Source organism: Urocitellus parryii, chromosome 4 (assembly GCF_045843805.1).
Source record: "Urocitellus parryii isolate mUroPar1 chromosome 4, mUroPar1.hap1, whole genome shotgun sequence".
In the NCBI taxonomy this organism is placed as follows: Eukaryota; Metazoa; Chordata; class Mammalia; order Rodentia; family Sciuridae; genus Urocitellus; species Urocitellus parryii.
In genome coordinates, this window is record NC_135534.1 from 22,394,344 (window position 1) to 22,411,321 (window position 16,978).

The 16,978-nt window shown below is 56.1% G+C and overlaps 1 protein-coding gene across 1 annotated transcript in view; it reads right to left on the reverse strand.

The window, feature by feature from the left end:
* Tspan18 (tetraspanin 18) overlaps positions 1-16,978 on the reverse strand; it is a 146,846-nt gene that overhangs the window by 110,023 nt on the left and 19,845 nt on the right. The window contains exon 2 of the mRNA XM_026399169.2: positions 7,272-7,359. The gene's annotated coding sequence lies outside the window, so the exon portion shown is untranslated. The remainder of the gene's footprint in view (positions 1-7,271; positions 7,360-16,978) is intronic.

The window sequence follows — 16,978 nt, forward strand, 5'->3', positions numbered from 1 at the left end:
CAGAACCCCTGGAGGGCCCTTCGCGCAGTTCAGACCCCCAGCCCCACGGCGCAGCCATCCCTGAGCGTGAATGATGAACTGAAAACGATGAATTTGAAATAAATGATGGCACAGTGAGGTAGGGACAAGGACATGGAAACGGGGTTGCTGCCAACGCGCCACCCTCTGTGCCAAACATCCTCCGAACATCACGGTGTCACTTTCAGAAGTGACTCTATGAGCAAAAATATTCAAAAACGTTTATGTTTTCTCTTTCCCCAAAATCGTCCATGGACGTGACTAGAAGGTGTCCCCCTCTTGTTGGCTTTCCCTCCTTGATGACGTGATGCTTGTTGACCGGCGAGGTCACGCAGACCAGGTTCGCCGCAGGCTCCACGAGGCTCCTTCCCGACCAGGGTCAGAGCCGATCTGACTCCACCATCACCATTAAAATAGACTTCCTCTTGTCCACCCAGGGCCAGGGACACACGCCTGTGACCTCAGCCCCTCAGGAGGCTGAGGCAAGAAGGTCCCAAGTTCAAGGCCAACCTGGGCCATGAACCCAGAACCTGTTTCAAAACAAAAAGGCTGGGGATGTGGCTCAGCGGCAGAGCATCCTGGGTTGATGCCCAGCGTGCAGGGTGATAAGAATAATGATGAGGAGGATAATGATAATGATGTTTTAGTTCAGAAACGCAAGTACTAAAAGGTCACCCCCCGGGTGTGAAGCTCCCTAGAGAGAGTTCCAGGGTCACGGGGCCCAGCGTCTGGACAGACATTGTCCAGGGTGGTCTGTGAGTGTGGCTCCGGCTGAGGTTACATCTGCATGTGTGAGCTGAGTGTCCCCAGTGTGGGTGGCTTCGTCCAATCAAAGACCCGAAGAGAACAAGGAACCTCAGGGCTGTGGCTTGAATGTGTCCCTCTGAGACCTAGTGGCCAGTGTGGCGGTGTGAAGGGCGGGGCCTTGGGAGGGGATGGGACAAGGGCACTGTTCTCCCACCCACAGGACGGAGGTCGCCCTCAAAGAGGCTTCGGCCTCACCCCGCCCTGGCCCTTCTGCCTTCCACCATGTGAGGAGCTGGCATGTCCCCCCTGGGAGCCACAGCCCTCACCAGACGACCGAACCCGAATCCCGCGTCCACATCCTGCACCTCCCGGACTCCAGAGGGAGGGACAGTAAACGTGTTCTTTTCCCATCGTCCAGCCGCGGGGGGTTTGTTGTGGCAACACAAAATGGACAGCTCGGGCTGCCCCAGAGGGAGAGGGAAGCCGGCCTCTCGGACTTCCTGAGCTGGACACTGGTCATCCCCTGCCCTTGGGCTGGAACCGACACCACCAGCTCCCCTGGGTCTCTGCCTGCCTCCACAGTCCTGTGGGCCGCGGTTCCATCACACACACACACACACACATCACTCACACCCACACACCACACACACCACACACACACACCACACACATCACTCACACCCACACACCACACACACACACCACTCACATACCACACACCACACACACACCACACACCACACACCACACACACACCACACACCACACAACACACACACACCACACCACACACACCACACCACACAACACACCACACACACCACACACACACCACACACCACACACCACACACACACCACACACCACACACACACCACACCACACACACACACCACACCACACAACACACACACACACCACACCACACAACATACCACACACACACCACACACACACCACACACACACACACCACACCACACAACATACCACACACACACCACACACACACCACACACACATCACTCACACCACACACACATCACTCACACCCACACACCACACACACACCACACACACACCACACACATATCACTCACACCCACACACCACACACACCACACACACACACCACACACATATCACTCACACCCACACACCACACACACCACACACACACACCACACACATATCACTCACACCCACACACCACACACACCACACACACACACCACACACACACACCACACACATATCACTCACACCCACACACCACACACACCACACACACACACCACACACACACACCACACACATATCACTCACACCACACACACACACCACACACACACACACACCACACACACACCACACACACACACCACACACACACACCACACACACACACAAACACCACACATACACACAAACACCACACATACACACAAACACCACACATACACACCCACACATCACTCACACCACACACACACACACAGCACACACACACACACCACACACACACCACACACACACCACACACACACACACACCCCAACACCATTGGTTCTCGGTTCTGTTTTTCTAGAAATCTCTAATATCCACCAGGTGTGGCCCTGCCCGGCCATCGCTCTGTCCCCAGCGCTGACGAGCAGGTTGGGATGGGAAGGGACCCAGCTCTGCCCACACAGGAGCAGGGACGCCCAGGCCTGGCCCTCACAGCACACAGGGGCCTGTGGGGAAAACCAGAAACCGTGATGGAAGAAACCGGAGGAAGGAGCGGAGTCGGTGCGCGTCTGAGGCAGAAGGTTCCGGGCTGTCAGCGTCAGAGCTCCCCGCTCTGTCCAACCACTGACCCAGAGTTCCCCAAGTCGTCGCGGCTCTCGACAGACGGAATCCGAGGTTCACACCATGAGGGACCCGAAGGGCCAGCTTAACACTGAGGGACAGCAGAGACGGGCATTTGACCTGGAGACGCACACACAGCCACCGCGTAGGAACTCTGCCATCGGCACAAGAAAGGACAGTGCCACACAGACCCTCCACATGCAGTCACCTGGCGCTTGACAAAGAGCAGAGTCAACAGAGCAGGGACGAGAGAGTCCCCAACAAGTCACGACAGAACAATTGGAAATCCACACGCAGGGCCATCGCTGCCGTCACCTAGACGCAGACCTTGCACCTGCCCAGAAATGAACTCCAATGACCCAGACCTGCAGGTCACATGGAGACCTGCAGAATTCCTAGAAGCCGACCCAGGAGAAATCCAGATGACTCCAGGTGGGGACGGGTCCGGAAAGACGTCAAAAGTCATTGGTCAGCCGGGAAAGTCACTGTCCAGGGCACCTAAGACAAGCCCCAGGTGGCTGGGAAAGGACACTCGTCGGAAAGCACAAAGCACTTGTAAAACCCAACAAGAGGGCAACAGGTCCCCCATCAAGAAGCAGCAAAAGTCCCAGACACACATGGGACCAGAGACGTCCAGGGGGCAACGAGAGGCTCCCAGGAAACCAGGTCACCGCACATTTATTAGAGAGGCCAAAATGCACACCCCGGAGACACCAAATGGTGCTGAGGACGGAGCGCCGGGCGCTGTCCAGCAGGGCACAGGGACTTCAAGACAGTGTGGCCGTTTCTTATAATCCCAGAGCTGCTCTGACCCTGTGATTCAGCAACTGCGAGTCGAACACTTAGAGCCACAAAAAACCTGAGCACAGGGGCTGACAGCAGCTCGTCCCAAGTCCTGAAATCGGGAAGCAAAAAGTCGTCGTTCTGTCGGGGACGGGGAAAGCAATCGTCGCACATTCAGGAAACGGAGCGCGGCTCAGTGCAAAGAAGGAACAGGCTCAGAGGCACGGTCCTGACAGCTGAAATACAGAAGCCACCCGGCGTCCATCGCTGGTGGATGGACAAGAGGAATGCGGTGTGCACACAACATGGAGTATTAGTCAATCCTAAAAAGGAGGGGATTCCAGAACACGCTATAACATGGGGACCTTGAGGGCGTTAGGCTAAGTGAATATGCCCGGGTGAAGGAAAAAGAAAAGATAAAGAACAGAGGGTTCTCTTATCCGAGGTAGTCAAGGGGCAGGGGGCGGACAAGGGGAAGCGCAGAGCATGTCTGACAGCGGAACTGTCCCGCGTGGCACCGTGATGGTGCACACACGTCACGTCACTGTACGTTTGCCAAAACCCACAGAACCACAACCCCAAGGGAGCCTCGGTCAGCGACGCTCCTGTGACAGCGATGTGTCAGGTCATTAGTTACGGTACGTGACCCACTGTGGCGCAGGTGTTGACCTGGAGGACACGGGGAGCCTAAAGAAGGTAAGGTGACTTATGAGGGGGTACCAGGGACTGAACTCAGGGGCCCACGACCACTGAGCCCATCCCAGCCCTGTTTTGTATTTTATTTAGAGACAGGGGCTCACTGAGTTGCTTAGGGCCTCGCTTTTTCTGAGGCTGGCTTTGAACTTGCCATCCTCCTGCCTCAGCCTCCCCGGCAGCTGGGAAGACAGGTGTGCACCACCGTGCTCCGCTAAGTAACCTGGTTTGTAAAAAACCAAAAGCAGCAGAGTCCAGAGCCTAATCTCCCTCCTGGACCCCACAAGTCCCTTCTTCCCTAACGGGGGAGTTACCATTGCCCACCCCCGAGCTCAGGGACAGGTGGTTCTGTCCCCTCCCTCCAGCAGCACGGGGAGCGCGGTCAGTGTCAGCAGCCGACCCAGCAGAGCCCGGGCCACGGAGGCTTCTCACTTGATTTGTAAGGGTCCATTCAAAGATTCCATTTTCTATTTGCCAACTAACAAAGGCGCAGCCAACCAGGGCTCAAGAGCGGCAGCCGAGGCTGCTCCCGGGTGTTCACAGCCCAGTGGCCTTGGGCCGGTCACTTTCCACCCTCTGACGCGGACATGGCATCTGGAGATGGCATCCCTCGTCCTCCCGTCCTCGCCACAGTTGCTCTGTGTGACTCTTCTCCAGCCGAGAGTCTCGCTCTGGATTTACATCGTTATTAAAAACGGTCACGAAGCCCGCTGGGGGCAGTTCCCGCGGCTCACACGGAAGAGCAGCCGCGTGGCCCGCATGCACAAGGCCTGGGTTTGGTCCCGAGCTCTGCAAACAAGGATGGGGATGGTGCACAACTCACCAGGAACCAACGGCCTCAACAGAAGAGTTAAATCTATAAAACTCCCAGAAGAAAACACAGGGGTAAAAATTCACGGCCTTGGATGCGGCGGTGGATCCTGGGTGGGACCAAGAGCATGAACAACAGGGAGGACTCGGAAACTGGAGCCTGGACTGGCTGCGCCTCACGGGCCCCTCCGGCCACCTGCTTCCTGTCCTCAGATCTCAGGATGCTCCAGCGGCTGCCTGCGGGGAGATAAGACCCCGGGCACTTCCCTTCTGCCTGAGCTCTGGACTTGGGACATGCTTGGTGCAGAACTTGGGAAGAGTGCCACCACGGGTAGGGGACTACGCACTCAAGAGGCACCACTGTGGGTGCAGACGGTGCCTTTTTAGGTGTCCGGGCTACCGGAGGAGCTGCGGTCACACACTGTCACTGGTACAGGGGTTGCCCGCAGTCACTGACAACTTCTGGGAAGCCCAGGTGGCCCCACTTGGGAGGAGCACGTTGTTGCTCCCCGGGGGGTGGGGAGACCATGGGAGTCAAGTGTCAGCTGCGGGGTAGAGGCCAGGCCTGAAGAGTCTTCTTCAGGCCCAAGATGGCCCTGAGCCCCAGGATGTCAGAACAGAGATGACATAAGCCAGGCTCCTCTTGCAGCCTTTTTTAGACCCTGAACAGAGAGAGGTATGCATCCCCATGGCAACCTCCCTGTTGGTGACAAAGACCCACTCTTACCATCCCCAGAGCCCGGGCCTCTTCAGGGAGGTCACCCTGAGAAGCGGCACACTGCTCCCACACGTTAAAGCAAACTGGGGGGCTTCCCACCGCGGTGACCTGGCCCTCCCGATTGCCTGGTGAGACACGTGCCAGGCGCCCATTTCACAGACGAGAAGACCGAGGCCAGAGAAGACCACTGGCCCTGAGTCAAACAGCTACTGGAGGGCAGAGCTGGGACCTGCCTGCAGCCCCCGGCTCCAGAGCCCCAGCAAGCTGCTTTACGGCTACCTTTATGTTTTCCCTGCCACGAACATCTTCCTGTTTCCAGGTTAACCAGAGAGGTGGGCTAAGGCACGAGGCCCCTCCTCAAGGTAAACTGAGAGCAACACCCCCGCCCCCCCCTGCCCCCTGCTGCTTTCTCTGTGTTTAAAGAGATCCTTTCCCCATGGAGAAGCCACCCAGGGGAACGGCCAGCAGGCACCTTCTGATGGACAGAGCAGGCAGGACTCGGCCCGGGATAAGGCCTCTGCCTCCCGCGGCCTCTGCCAGGAGGCCTGCAGTTAAGGTTCCGGCTCCTCGGGGCCGCAGGACCAGAGGCCGTGGGGCACGGACAGCCACACAGGCCGCCGTCCGCTGGACCTCAGCCTGGCCCTGCTTTGCCGGCCACCTGCCTGGACTGCGGCCAAAAACGATGCCCGGTCCCGACGGCGGCCGCTCCCAAGGGAAAGAAGGGGGAACAGCCCGGGCGCCGCAGGTTCTCTCTCCTGGAGCTGCCAACGGCCTCCCCTGTCTGCAGCCTCCCTCCGCGTCCTCCTCTCTCCCACACCCCTGCCACCTCCTCCTGGTCAGCTCTGGTCCGGAACCTCAGAAATGAAGGACATGAGGGGGAAACAGTCACATCCCGGCCACCGCATTTCACAGGGAGAAGACAGATGGCTCCTAGGACACACTGTGGCCGAGGCCGGCCAGAGGCTGGACACCTGGTCAGAGGCTGGACACTCAGGACCCTCCCGGGAGGCCACGCAGCTCATCGCCAGTCCTGGGGCCGTGGGCAGCCGGAGCCTCGGGAGAGAGCAGGGCTTTCCTGTTCCCAGCCGCGTCCCAGAATGTGGTGGCCATCCTGGTCCTTGTGCGTTTAAACCCGATCAGGGGACCCTGGGCGGGGCAGTAGGCACCGCACTAAGGAGGTTTCCTTCTCTGACCCAGGACTGGGTGGGCGTGGGAGGGGGAGGGGAGGAAAGGGAGCTGCCCTGGACACGGGGCCAGGCCCTCCGAAGCTCCTGGATCCACATCCTGGATCAGCTCTTGGCCCTTTGTCCCTTCCCTAAATTGACATCTAGGGATGGGTCAAGGAGTGAGGCAGCCCAGGCTCAGAAACGATGGGTTTGCCGAGCAGGAAGAGGACAGAGGATTAGACCCGTTATTTATTTATTTATTTGGTCCCTGGGGATTGAACCCACTGAGCTACATCGTCAACCCTTTTATTTTATTTTATTTTTTTATTTTGAGACAGGGCCTCTATAAGTTGCCCAGGCAGGCCTCCAACTTGCAGTCCTCCTGCCTCAGCCTCCCGAGCAGCTGGGATTACAGGCGCGCACCACTCTGAGATGAGATGGTTTCGTTTGTATAATCAAGATGCCGCCCGCGGTGTTTTTGGATCCTACCTCTTCCAATTGGCCTCTTTCCCTTTCGGTCCACAGGTGACAAGATCCCCTCGAGGTGTCCTTCTGCTGGTGGCTTCAGGATAAAGTCCTGAGGGAGAAGAGAGAGAGAGGCAGGCTCTGTGAGACTTGTGGCTTTGGCACCACTTCTGCCCAGCTGTGGCTCCCACTCCCCAGGCCCCTGCTCCCATTCTCTGAGGTGCAGAAAGCAGACGGGGATGGGAAGCCAGACCTCAGCACCCAGCCTCCCCAGGGCTCCCAGGGATGTCCCCAGGGCCCATGGATTGGGGTGCATTTCCAGTCCTCCCAGGGGAGCCCCCGGCATCCAGGATGACAGTGGACATCACACGTCCCCGGGGTCCCTTTGCCTCTAGCTAGAACACCCACATCCTAGTGTGGGAACTCTGGTTCCTCAGGCTGAAACAGGGCTCTCTGAGTCGTGAAAACCACAGAGCACCCGTCGGCGCCTAATGAATGCCGCTCTCCGTGTGGGAGGGAGAAGCCCTGGGAGCAAAGGGCTGGTAAAGAAGAACTCAGCCCCAGACGGAGTCCTCTGTCTCTTTGAGGGGAAGTTCCCAGGTCGCAGGGGAAAGATCCAGTTCACGGTGTCAGGGACGCACAGCTGCCCGCTGAGGCTCAGGCCAGCAGCCGGGACCAGCACCATCTCAGACAGCCAAGAAAGCAACAGGCAGCCCACAGCCAGGCCCTCCCGGCCCAGGTCCTTCGGCAGCGAGGATGACTGCGCAAGGCCAAAGGAGGAGTCCCGGGTCAAGTTCACGTCGCTTTGATGATAAGGTGGAGAACCCCGAGAAAGACCCTCCGCCTTAGGGAAGAGGACGGGAGCTCGGAGGAGGTGGTAACGGGGCCCGGGCACCAGCCACCAGCCACCAGCCAACCTGCCGCAGGGCCACCCCTGCAGCGGGGTCCCCGACATCCATGCGCCCCCACAGGAAGGTCCTCAGAACGGTCAACAGAGGGGAAGCAGGGCTGGGCCAGAGGGCAGGACACCGTTTCATTTGTGCCTCAGTGGCCCAGCCAGGCTGCGTCAGCCACCCCCTCACACACACATCATTCTCATATCACACACCCGCCCTATTTAGCAGAATGTCCTTTGGAATGGGATTTTGCAGACTTTCCCACCCGATCATATCCATGTGTGCATGAGCCTACGTGGGCCTGGCCCGCAGAGGCGTGGTTTCCACCTCCGGATCTGAGCCCGCTCCTTCTACGTGCCACGCGTCAGTGGTGATGAGCCTTGGGCACCCAGGAGTGGAAACCTTCCCATGTCCCTGAGTCTTTTCCACAGGGGCAACGATCCCACAGCGCGTGTGGACCAAATCTACTGACCGTTCATTGGTCACAGTGCTACGTGGGGTGTGTCCATTCCGGGCCACTGGGACCTGGCTGCCACAATCGGGTGCCCACGTCTGCACACCTCGTTTGGAGAGGTGCCACACGTGGCTTCCTCAAATGCTGGATGGGTTCACAGCAAATCACAGGGCAAAAGGGCCTCTGGGCTGGGTGGTAAATTTGGACCCAGGGCTCTGCCTACAGAAGGGCTTTCCTGGTCACTTCCCTGCTGCGTGGCGGTGGCTGGCAAAGGGAGGCGTTTGTCACTTGGCTTGTGCAGATGTCCACTGCTCTGCTGCCCGGGGCATCTCAGAGGCACTCAGGCCCACCTGAGCTGGGAACTGCATTTACTGGCTCAGAACTGATAATCAGCTTTTATGAGCTCCGGGGACCGCGCGGGACGCGTATTAATGTCAAGCATGCCCGTCAGCCCCGCAGCCTGGGTGAATGTCACACATTAACGAAATTAAAGGCCACAGCCACGCTGGGAAGGAGCTGGGGGCTGCAGATCAGGAGGTGTGGGCAAGACCCGTCGCTAACAAAATTACTTTTCAGGTCTGGCGCTCCCCAGCCTCCTGCTCTCTCTGGGTTCGGGTGGAATCCTGCCTCCCTGCAGTGGAGAGGGGATTAGGTGATTACCAGGCTGCCAGGAGGCGACCCAGCGCTAATCCTGGTTCCCATTTAAGCACATCTGCATTGTGTGAGGGAAGCCAGGGCTTGGGCATTTCTTCCCCTTTCCTGAGATCTCCTTCCAGCCCCTCCACCCCGGGTGCTGGCGGCTCCAGCCCAGGTCCCTGGGGGGGGGGGGGGCGGATTAGGACCCAGAGGGGGGATGGGTGCTGGGTGACCAGAGGCCCTGTGGAAAGACCGAGGGCCAGGGGAAGTTTTCCCACCTGGGAAATTGGGTCCCAGCCCCGATAACTCACTGATCAGAGGGTCAAGTAGGGATAGTGGCAGAGCAGGGCAGTGTCCTGTCTCCTGGATGTCAGCCTGGTGGACTGCAGTCACACCAGCATGTTAAGCAGCCTAATACTGCCAATTAATCTAATTATATACCATATCAGTTTTGGTCTGATGCAGCACGGTTTCAGAGATATTAAAATGTAAAAACTAACAAACAAACAAACAAAAAAAGCCTGAAAATCCACAAAATCAGCTTCATCCACAGGAGGCATAGATCTGTAGGTTTGCTGTGAAGCCGAGTCTCCAGCTGGACCAAGCTCAGAGGACAGCGCAGAGGCCCTGGCTCGATCCCAGGTTAGAGGGTCTCCCTCCTCTTTTTTCTTTTAAACTAAGAACTAAGGGCTGAGCTCTCAGTTTATAAGAAAAGCTCTGAGAGCCACTCAGTGTCCTGGGTGAGGCCCAGATGAGAATCTGCAATGTCAGATCTGCTGTTTGCAGCCCTCACGAACACACACACACACACACACACACACACACACACACACACGCGTGCACGCGCGTCTGCAACCTGCTGAGTTTTCACAACAGAGCACCCCTGGGAAACAGACACCCCACCAGTAACTTATCTCTGTTTTCCCAGCTATTATTTCTCTCCCATCACATTCTCCCAGGTCACCTGTGCATCTCGGTGGCCAGAGCTCCTGCCCGTTCCTTCCTGGCTCAGCCTCGTCGTTGGCTACAGACAGGCTCCTGGCTGCTCTGCCAGCCTGCAGCCTCTGTGCCCTCCCACCTGCCCTTTCCACCATTGAAGTCTGCCCATAAAAGTGGGGCAGTGTGTGTCTTCTGCTCCAGTGCGTTCCCTGGTCTCCCTTGGTCAATACACAGGACCTTTCATTATCTGATCGTCAGCTGCCTTCCAGGCCCATCTTCAGATCCTCAGTGCACACAGGCCGTCCAAACCTAACCCACTGGACCCTCGTATACTCTACCATCACGCTCCGCCCAACCTCACTGATTTTCACTGGGTCTGGAATTCTCTTCCCTTTCCTAACTCTGAACTTCACCCCTCCCCACACTTAACAAACTCTACACATCCTTCAAAACTTTTTCATGATTTCTTCTGAGAAACTGTCCCAGTCCCCCGACAGTCATAATGTAATTATTTTCTGGGTTCCCCTAACAATTTGTGTGTAAAGGTAATAGTATATTTTGGTCCGTGTGATTTTTGCCTGCCACTGGGCTCTAAATGCCCCCATAGAGATGGTGTCATCCTCTGTCTGTGGGCCTCACACCCTGACTCTGTGAATAAGAGCTGGATGGCCAGGGGCTAGGACAGACAGATGGGTAGGTAGAGGAGAGGGTTATACAGGAACTAGAGTAGGGAAAGGAGGAACTGGGTTATCACTGGTTGCTGGGATAGAAGGATGCGTGGATGGACAAATGGATGGATGGACCAGTGGAAGGATGGATAGGTAGATGGATGGATGGGTGGATGGATGGGTGGGTGGATAGATGGATGAGTGGATGGGTGGATGGATGGGTGGGTGGATAGATGGATGAGTGGATGGGTGGATGGATGGGTGGGTGGATAGATGGATGAGTGGATGGGTGGATGGGTGGATGGACGGGTGGATGGATAGATGGATGGGTGAGTGGATGGGTGGATGGATGGATAGATAGATGGATGGATGGATGAGTAGGTGGATGGATGGGTGGGTGGGTGGATAGGTGGAAGCAAATGAGGAAAGAGGAGGGACAAATGGACCCTTCATAGGAGTCATTTCACTGAATAGGAGAAGCAGGGCTAAGTTGATGGAGATGAGGGAGGATTGGGTGGCTCTCAAAGCCTCGTATAATTTTCACTAGACCCTGAGAGAAGGTGATGCTTACAGTGACAGAGGTTCTTGCTTTAGTCCTCCAGAGTATGTGGATCTGAGCAGATCACAGAGCCCAAACAGGCCCCAGATCACCCCACTACCCCACCTGCTCCTCCTGCTCCACCTGTAGACCCACAAGATGACCCCTCAAAAAGGAGTGGTCAGAGCTATCCTGCGCCTTGGCCCTGGCTGATCCAGGTGGACCAGATATCAGCAGTGTGATACGGAGACCGAAGTCGTCTTGTGTCTGAGTCAAGTCCTGGTCTCCAGGGCATCTGGTGCAATAGGCCAACTGTGTGCAATAGGTGGACAGGCCTGGGACAGGTCAGCTGCCTTGTTTAGGGCAGCAGAGAGACAGCTGCCAGTGGAAGCCCTGTGCCACTCTGCAGAGATGCCATCCGGGGCAAAACTCAAACATGGGTAACAGATCAGGATCTCTGGAGAAGAGATCAGGATCTCCTAACCCCCATTTTGATGGTTATGTGAGGATGGGCTTACAAGGAGTCTCATCCCCAAACGTGACCTGCTACCTGCACATAACTTGGGAGTCAGGTCAGGAGATGGGAGCCCCACACATTGAATGATTGTCAAACCCCATGGCTAAGACACCAGGCTTTTGTTTCCCACAGGCCTGTGCTGAAACCTCAGTTATGCCCCTTGCTGCCCATGTGCTACTGGGAAAGAAAATTCCTTATCCCACTAAATCTTAGGGTATTCACCTGCAAAGTGTGGACCATCATAGTCCTGGCTCACAGGCTCAAGGGAAGGATTGGATGAGTTAATAGATTGCAAGTAATTCCCATAGCACCCAGAACATAAAAAGAAGTTAATAAGTAAGGCAAGTATTTTATAAAATACAATCTGCTACTACTTTTGTGGGAAAAGGGGTAGTGGCCAAGTATTATGCTGATATCAAAGCCAGACAGAGACACTGAAAGAAAACTACAGACCAGTAACCCTGATGAACCCTGATACAAAAGTCTCAACAAAGTGCTGGAAAACCTAACTCAGCAGCACAATAAACGGATTCCATACCATGACCAAATGGGACTTGTTCCCGGAATGCAAGGATGGTTTGATGCATGAACTAACAAGAGGAAGGGGAAAGCACAGGATCATCTCAACAGATACAGAGAAAAAACATCTCACAAACTTGAGTAGCCTTTCATGAGGAAAACATTCAACAGACTAGGAATACCAAGGCACTACCTCCACATAATAAAAGTCATTTATGAAGAACTCATAGCGAACGTCATGCTGAACAGTGAAAGACTGAAAGGCTTTCCCAGAAGATCAGGAACAAGATAAAGTTGCCACTTTGCCACTTCCAACCAACACAGTGCTGGAGAGTCCAGCCACAGCAATTTGACCTGTGACTTAGCAACAATTTCTTAGATATGACACCAAGGTCAGAGGCAAGAAAAGAAAAAAAAATAGAGAAATTTTTATGGACTTTATAAAAATTTTAAACATTTGTGCACAAAAGACAATGCAAACAGAGTAAAAAAGAGACCCGTGAAACTGGAGGAAATTCTTGCAAAACTCATGTCTGACCAGGAATTCACATTTGGAACTCCTGAAACTCAACCCCGGCAAAATGAGCAGCAAAGCTAAATTACGGGTAAAAGACATTGATTGACAGTTCTCCACAAATGTCCTACAAATGGCTAAGAAGTACGTGTAAAGATGTTCGATGTCCCTGATACTAGGAAATGCACATCAAACCACAGCAACATATACCTCACTCCTATTAGGGTGACTTCCATGAGCGAGAGAACGAGAGAGAGAGAGAGAGAGAGAGAGAGAGAGAGAGAGAGAGAGAGAGAGAGAGAAAGAAAAACAGAAAATGCCAAGTGTTGGCAAGGATGTGGAACTCTTGCACACCGATGGTGGGGATGTAAAATGAAATAGAAACCAGTGTGGAAGAGCCTCACAAACTTAGGCATAGAATTGCTATGGGGTCAGCCACTGCGTTCATGGGTAGAGACCCCAAATAATTGGAAGCAGGGCCTCAAAGCAATGTTTGTTCGCCCATGTTCATGGTACCCTCATCTGCACCATAGAAGAAACCCAAATGTCCACCAACAGGTGAGTGGATAAAAGTGTGGTGTGTGTATAGACGGAAAGCGGAGCCGGTGCACCGGGCGGGGCAGAGGGAGGAGAGGTGTCCTTGAGTGGACTCAGGCCCCATTTTACAAGACCAGAGAGTTATTATGGAGGCTGGTGGGGATGGTTGGATGACATTATGAATGTATTTAATGCCACTAAACTGTGCTCCTGAACATGGTCAAGATGGTAAATTTTATGTTGTTGTTTTTTTTTAACCACAATTAAAAAAAAAAAAAAAAAAAAAAAAAAAAAACCTCCAGGGAAAAAGCACAGTGGCCCTGATGGGTGGTTCCCAGCTCTCCTCCTTGGAGCCCTTTCCCCCTCCATGAGAGTCCTACACAGGGAACATGGGTCCACGCCCCATCCACATACCGATATTTAATTGGCAACAGCTGGACTTTGGAATATTTCATGCATTAAGTTTTCAGATAATGTTGAAGACTGGGTTAGTGTCTCTGCACCCTGGAGTCCCCAAAGAGTAGGATTTCAGAGCCCGAAGCAAGCTGGGAAGGCTGCCTGGAGGAAGCTGCATGGAGGTGGGAGGGAGAGGGCTGGGGCGGTGCAGCCTCCTCCTGGCTAGCTGGGCTCTGCTGATTTCCACCCATAGTCCTCCCTCCCGTTCCCCCCTTGTCTCTCTCAGCCCACTTGTCTCCCTCCTCACACTCCCCCTTTCTCCCTCCTCCCTGTCCCTCTTTCCACCTGGGCTCCCCCTTTCGCTCCAGCCGCAACCCCACATCTCTTCCGGCCTCCTGGGTGCAAGGCCCACATTTCCAAGTCCTGAGACCACGAGAACTCTTGCTCTTAGGCCCCACGAAGGGGCAGTGTCCCCAGCAAGACCACGAAGGTTTGGAGGTGGCCCTGCCTGGAGCCACCTCCCCACGCGCAGTTCCAGGCCACAGAATCCAGATGGGGCCCCTGCCAGCCGGATGCATTGTTTGTTGACAGATAAAAGCTCCAGCAGTTTAGGGCTCCAAAGCTGAGCCAGGGCTTTGTTTTGCTTTGTATTAAATTAGCCAGTGGGGGGCTGGGCGGGGGCTTGGGATGGTTCCTGCTGCGCCCTGCAGCGCACAACCCCCCGGGCAGCCCTTAATGAAGCTGCGGAGGCTGAGCGCATCCAAGTCTCCCTGGCACAGCCTCTCCACCTGCGTTGGTCTCGCTGAGGGAGGGGGAGGGGGGAGGGGAGGGGGAGGGGGGAGGGGAGGGGGAGGGGGAGGGGGAGGGGAGGGGGAGGAGGGAGGGGAGGGGGAGGGGAGGGGGAGGGCAGAGGGCGGGGCTTCCCACCCAGCCGCCCTGCCGCTCCGCGCACCAGCCTCTGTTCTGGCTTGAGACTCCCAATCAGCCTCCTAATTGTGCCCCTGGGTCTCAGTGGGGAAGAGGTGGGGCGGGTCTTTCCAGTTTTGTGGGGGAGCCCGGGGTTTCTCCTCACGTGTAACTGAGCTCAGCCGTGGGCTCTGGATGCTGCCAGCAAGACCCCTGAGGGTCTGCCCAGAGCAACTGAGCCATTAGCTCTCGGTGACTTGGGCAGGGAAGGCAGGGACTGTCCCAACCCCATAAATTGGCTCTGGGGCTGTTCACTCTCAAGGGCTGACAGCAATTACCTCCCTCCGGCTGGGGGGGTTTTCTGTGCATCAGGGCACATGCCAGCCTGGATCTCGGTGCCCGCTGACCAGTACCTGCCTGAGACAGATGCGGCCAGACCTCCCGCTGAGCAGGAAGGAGACCGTGGAGCCCTGAAGCCCTCCGTCCTGCTGTCCTTGGGCAGCACTCTACACCTGCTCCCCTTGGTCCCCCCTGAGAGCACCTGCCATTGTCTGGGGGAGAGGGGGACGAGGATGGTCCCCAGACCTCCCGTGCTCAGGTCGTGGTGCTTCCTTCCACCCTGCAGGGCCGTCTTAGCCACGTGCCCATCTCACAGGTGGGCAAGGCGAGTCCCAGCGGTTTGTGGAACTGCCGGCTGGTGAGCCGCTGCTGGAGGGACACACTTTCTAACACAGCCCAGGTGCCCTGGCACAGATAAGGGCAGGAACCCAGGCTCAGAGGCCACAGGCCCCGTGTGCAGTCCCAGAGCCACACGGGGCAGAGGCAGGGCCAGAGCCCGGGATCTAGTTTGCATGCAAAGCTGCCCAGGGCAGCAGCCTGCCGTCCAGCTGGCTTGGGGGATGCAGCCAGCACGCAGTGTCCTGCTGTGGTGGTGGTGGGGGGGACACCTGGGGCCTCAAGGGCCTCAGGAACAGCCTGGCACTTGGTTAAAGAACAGAGACTGGCTGGGGCTGGAGTTGGCCTTGGCGCTGGACTGTCTCTCCAGGGTCCAGACCTTGAACTCCGCAGGGGCGCCTTGTGCGGTCTCCAGCATCCCGGAACACGTGTCCAAGGACGCGCGGCCTCCGAGGGAAGCTGTGTTAAAAAGCCACACGACGGTAATAGAGATGTTTCCACACGGCCACCCCGCCGCTCCCAGGCAGTGAAAGCCAAGAACTTCACCGGAGTTGAGGGAAGGGCAGCCCCCCCCCCCCCCCCCCCCCCCCCGCCCACCGCAGCTGCCGCCTCTACTGGGCTGTTAACTTGGGCAAACCGCACTGCAACTCTCCCTAACCCTTCCCTGCTTGAGTCCCTGTAAATATATTCTAATGCTGGGGAGGCGGCCTGCGGGGACATTAGCATTTTGATAGGCTTCCCTTCAGCAGGAGCAGAGGGCTTTAAAATTCCTAATGTGCAGATCAATCCTTCAAGTCCCTCTCGCCCTCCCCAGCGGAGTGCCAAGAACTTTTTACCCCTTTAAGGACCTTGATTAAGAAAGAAAGTTAGGAACCCAGAGAGCTGAGCCCGGTCAAGAGAGACCCCCGAGGGAAGAGACCAAGTGTGTCCCAACAGGATGAAATGGCAGAATCGGGGTGGGGTTGGTACAAAGGCCAAAGGCTGCTGTGCTTGGTGGGGATTGGAGCTTCTTTGACTCAGAGAACAAGAAGTTCTGGAGAGAGGAGCCCCTGCCTGTCCCTAGCAGCATGGCTCATCTGATTGCAAGTGACAAAGGCCAGGCCCCTTCACGTCCTGGCTCTCTGGCTCCGCGGCTTCTGGGAAGAGAATCACGTGCCTGCGGATTTCATGCTGGGACTCAGGCTCAGGAGGCCCTGACTTCCAAACCCTCGGTCCAGCCAGAAATTGATGATGACAGTAAAGCAAGATGAGTGACCAGGGCGAGTCCTAGGGACTGCCTAGGGATCCTGGCAGGAGGTGGGGACAGGCAGAGAGGACACCTCAGCTCTGGAGGAGGCTCCCGGTTCTTCCTTGAGCCTTGATTTTGAAAATGTAGTGAGCCGTGAGGTGTGCACCATCTTTTAGACACCATCAGAGAGAATATCACAGATTCTGTTAAGAGAAAGGATCCTGGGGCTGGGGTTGTGGCTCAGCGGTACAGCGCTCGCCTAGCACGTGTGAGGCCCTCGGTTCAATCCTCAGCACCACATAAAAATA